General features: G+C 39.9%; 1 protein-coding gene across 5 annotated transcripts in view; it reads right to left on the bottom strand.

Annotated features, from left to right (window-relative positions):
- Window positions 1-4343, bottom strand: part of LOC116090599 (doublecortin domain-containing protein 1-like) — a 191159-nt gene that overhangs the window by 52474 nt on the left and 134342 nt on the right. The gene's annotated exons all lie outside the window — the stretch shown is intronic.

Genomic DNA, 4343 nt, shown 5'->3' with positions numbered 1-4343 from the left:
TCTTATTGACAGTGTTCTTTGCCTTACAGAAGATTTGAAATTTTATGAAGTCCCATTAGTCAATTCTTGATTTTAGAGCATAAGTTATTGGTGTTCTGTTCAGGAAATTTTCCCCTGTACCCATGTGCTCAAGGCTCTTCCTCACTTTCTTTCCTATTAGTTCCAGTGTATCTGACTTTATGTGGAGGTCCTTGATCCACTTGGACTTGAGCTTTGTACAAGGAGATAGGAATGGATCAATTTGCATTCTTCTACATGCTAACCGCAAGTTGAGCCAGCACCATTTGTTGAAAATACTGTCTTTTTTTCCCACTGTATGGCTTTAGCTCCTTTGTCAAAGATCAAGTGACCATAGGTGTGTTGGTTCATTTCTGGGTCTTCAATTCTATTACATTGATCCACCTGCCTGTCACTGTACCAATACCATGCAGTTTTGGTTTTTTTTTTTTTTTTTATCACAATTACTCAGTAATACAGCTTAAGGTCCTGGATGGCGATTCCACTAGAGGTTCTTTTATTGTTGAGAATAGTTTTTGCTATCTTAGTTTTTTTTGTTATTCCAGATGAATTTTCAAATTGCTCTTTCCAAGTCTGTGAAGATTTGAGTTGAAATTTTGATGAGGATTGCATTGAATCTGTAGATTGCTTTTGGCAAGATGGCTATTTTTACTATATTAATCCTGCCAATCCATGAGCATGGGAGATATTTCCATCTTCTGAGGTCTTCTTTGATTTCCATCTTCAGAGACTTAAAGTTCTTGTCATACAAATCTTTTACTTGCTTAGTTAGAGTCACACCAAGGTATGTTATATTATTTGTGACTATTGTGAAGGGTGTTGTTTCCCTAATTTCTTTCTCAGCCTGCTTATCCTTTGTGTAGAGGAAGGCCACTGATTTGCTTGAGTTAATTTTATATCCAGCTACTTTGCTGAAGTTGTTTATCAAGTATAGAAGCTCTCTGGTGGAATTTTTGTGGTTACTTAAGTATACTATCATATCATCTTCAATAGTGATAATTTCACTTCTTCCTTTCCAATTTGTATCCCTATTTAAAATTGAATACGGAGCTAAACAAAGAATTCTCAATTGAGGAATACCAAATGACTGAGAAGCACCTAAAGAAATGTTCAACATCCTTAGTCATCAGGGAAATGCAAATCAAAACAACTCTGAGATTCCACCTTACACCAGTCAGAATGATTAAGATCGAAAACTCAGGTTACAGCAGATGCTGGTGATGTTGTGGAGAAAGAAGAACACTCCTTCATTGCTGATGAGATGGCAAGCTGGTACAACCACTCTGGAAATCAGTTTGGCTGTTCATCCGGAAATTGGGCATATTACTACCAGAGGACCCAGGTATACCACTCCTGAGCATATACCGAGAAGATGCTCCAACATGTAATAAGGACATATGCTCCACTATGTTCATAGGAGCCTTATTTATAATATCCAGAAGCTTGAAAGAAACCAGATGTCCCTCAACAGAATAATGGACACAGAAAATGTGGTACATTTACACAATGGATCACTACTCAGGTAATAAAAACAATGAATTTATGAAATTCTTAGGCAAATGGATGGAACTAAAAAATATCATTCTGAGGTAACCCAATCACAAATGAACTCACATGGTATGCACTTACTGATAAAATGGATATTAGCCCAGAAGCTCAGAATACCCAAGATACAATTCACAGATCACATGAAGCTCAAGGAGAAGGAAGACCAAAGTGTGGATACTTCAGTCCTTCTGAGAAGGGGAAATGAAATACTCATGTAGAGAGGTACAAAGACAAATTGTGTAACCGAGACTGAAGGAAAGGCCATCCAGAGACTAACCTACATGGAGATCCATCCCATATACAGTCACCAAACCCAGACACTGTTTTGGATACCAATAAGTACTTGCTGACAGGAGCTTGATATAGCTGTCTCCTGAAAGGCTCTACCAGTACCTGACAAATACAGAGGTGGATGCTCTTAGCCAACCATTGGACTGAGCACAGGGTCCCCAATGGAGGAGCTAGAGAAAGGACCCAAGGAGCTGAAGGAGCTTGCAGCCCCATAGGAGGAACAACAATATGAACCAACTAGTACCCTCAGAGCTCCCAGGGACTAAACTACCAACCAAAGAGTACATATAGAGGGAACCATGACTCCAGCTGCACATGTAGCAGAGGATGGTTTTGTTGGTCATCAATGGGAGGAGAGGCCCTTGGACCTGTGAAGGCTCTATGCCCCAGCATAAGGTAATGCCAGGGCCAGGAAGAGGGAGAGGATGGATTGGTGAGCAGGGGGAAGGAGGAGGGGATAGAGGGTTTTCAGAGGGGAAACCAGGAAAGGGGATAACATTTGAAATGTAAATAAATAAAATATCTAATAAAAGAAGAAAGAAAAGAAGAAAAGGGCTTCCTAAATCCAGCTTCCTCTATGTTGGTAACAAGGTGAGCCAATCATGGCTCAGCTAGTACAGGTATCTATTGCCTGGACAGGCAACTTGAGTTTGATCCCCATAGCCCACAGAGGGAGGAGAGAATTGAGCCTTTGTCCTCTGACTTCCACACCTGTGCTGTGGAGCACTTACATGCAAAATTAATCAATGTAAAAAAAAAGCCTGTAAAAAGGATAGATGAATTTAGGCAGTTGTTGGAACTTTGTTGTGGAATGAACTCAATTATTCCCTTATTCTCTCTATAGAGCACATGATGCAGAGCTCTTTCACACACTGAATTCCCAAGTTAGACAAGAAAGACCAGGGAGAAGGGGTCTAACAAGGACATCCATGCACAGCACTGTTGAAATTAGTACTGATGGAGAAGTCACCTTAGATAAGTGTGCAACAAGAACTTGAGGCGGAAAGATGTATCTACAGTGGGGCTTAGGATTGTGTCACCTTCGGTCCACTATTTGTCATCTACTAGAACTTGGTATGCTAGACCAAGAAGAGATGTGCCTTTGGGGAGTGACCATGAGGTACAAATGGGGTCACTGACAGGCAGGGATGAGGGCAGCAGGGAGCAAGTAGATCATTATTCAACTTGTCAGGGTACACTTGAAAAATGACTCTATGGAGACCTACCAGAAACCATTTCAATGGCTCAGAATGACTCAGTATTTACTGGGACAGAACATGGTGAATTAAAAATAAATGAAAAAGAAGAAAGGAAGGAAGGAAAGAAGGGAGGAAGGGAGGAAGGAAGGGAAAGAAGAAAAGTGCAATGCTAATTTTTTTTTTAAATCATCACATTGTGGCTACATCACTGCAAGTAGATGAACGTGATGCTTCAAGCTCTGGATCCATTCATCTGCTAGAAAACTAATTAAATACTGTGTCTTTTTTTTAAGATTTTTTACTTTGTGCAATATTTTATTAAATGTCTTTACAGAGCAGCATCTAGCCTCCAGATGTTAACGTAATATTTTACTATGCATTTTTTGCTAAAACACAGTCACAGCTTGGCAACAGTACAAAATTCACATCTGATAAAGGATTGTCATGCAAAATGAACAACAAATGCTTAAGATGTGATGATAAGACAAGTTAAGAACCTAAACTTTTAAAATGAGCAAAAGACACAAAATGATATTGCAAGACATATTTATGTAACAATATATAACTGGTAAATAATCATAGGGGATATGTTTAAATGTAAACAACAGTAAAATCCCAAGGAAAACCTGTTAGAAAGTCTAGAGTCCATGACCTGGGCAAAAACAACTGTTAGTGAAGAGATGGCACCAGCAGGACCCTTCATTCACCGCCAGTAGAAATTCAAAATGGTATAGCCAAGCATAGTCTGACAGTGGCATCTAGCAATTGTGATTCCTGGTATTTGCCAGAATCAGCTAAAAGTGAGTGGGAGATGGCTCAGTCAATACAGTGCTTATCATACACACACAAAGGCCTGAGTTCAAGCCATAGAATCCATGTTAAAGCTAGGTTGGTACGACATGATGGTATTCCCACTGATGGGGAGTTTCAGGTATTTGACCACTTGGTCCCCACTTGGTAGCAATGTTTAGGAAGGTAGCATTTGCTGGGGGAAGTGTGTCATCTAGGTAGGCCTGGAGAGTTCATAGCTTTGTGGTACTGCCAGTTTAATCTGTTTAGTGACTGTGGCTGAAAATGAGGTCTTTCAGTTTCCAGCCCCAACAGTGAAGGAAAAGAAAGGAATAAACTTGTACTGGTTGAAAATATGACAAGCTTTTGAAATGTGTGTGTGCTGGCTAACGACGTTATGTCAGTATGGCACACAAACTAGAGTTATCTGAAAGGAGGGAAACTCGACTGGGGAAATGCCTCCATAAGATCTGTCTGTAGGGCATTTTCTTAATTATT

The sequence above is a fragment of the Mastomys coucha genome, unplaced genomic scaffold, assembly GCF_008632895.1.
Source record: "Mastomys coucha isolate ucsf_1 unplaced genomic scaffold, UCSF_Mcou_1 pScaffold15, whole genome shotgun sequence".
Taxonomy (NCBI): Eukaryota; Metazoa; Chordata; class Mammalia; order Rodentia; family Muridae; genus Mastomys; species Mastomys coucha.
The sequence above is the reverse complement of the archived record's forward strand: the minus strand, read 5'-3'. Positions and strand labels throughout refer to the sequence as shown.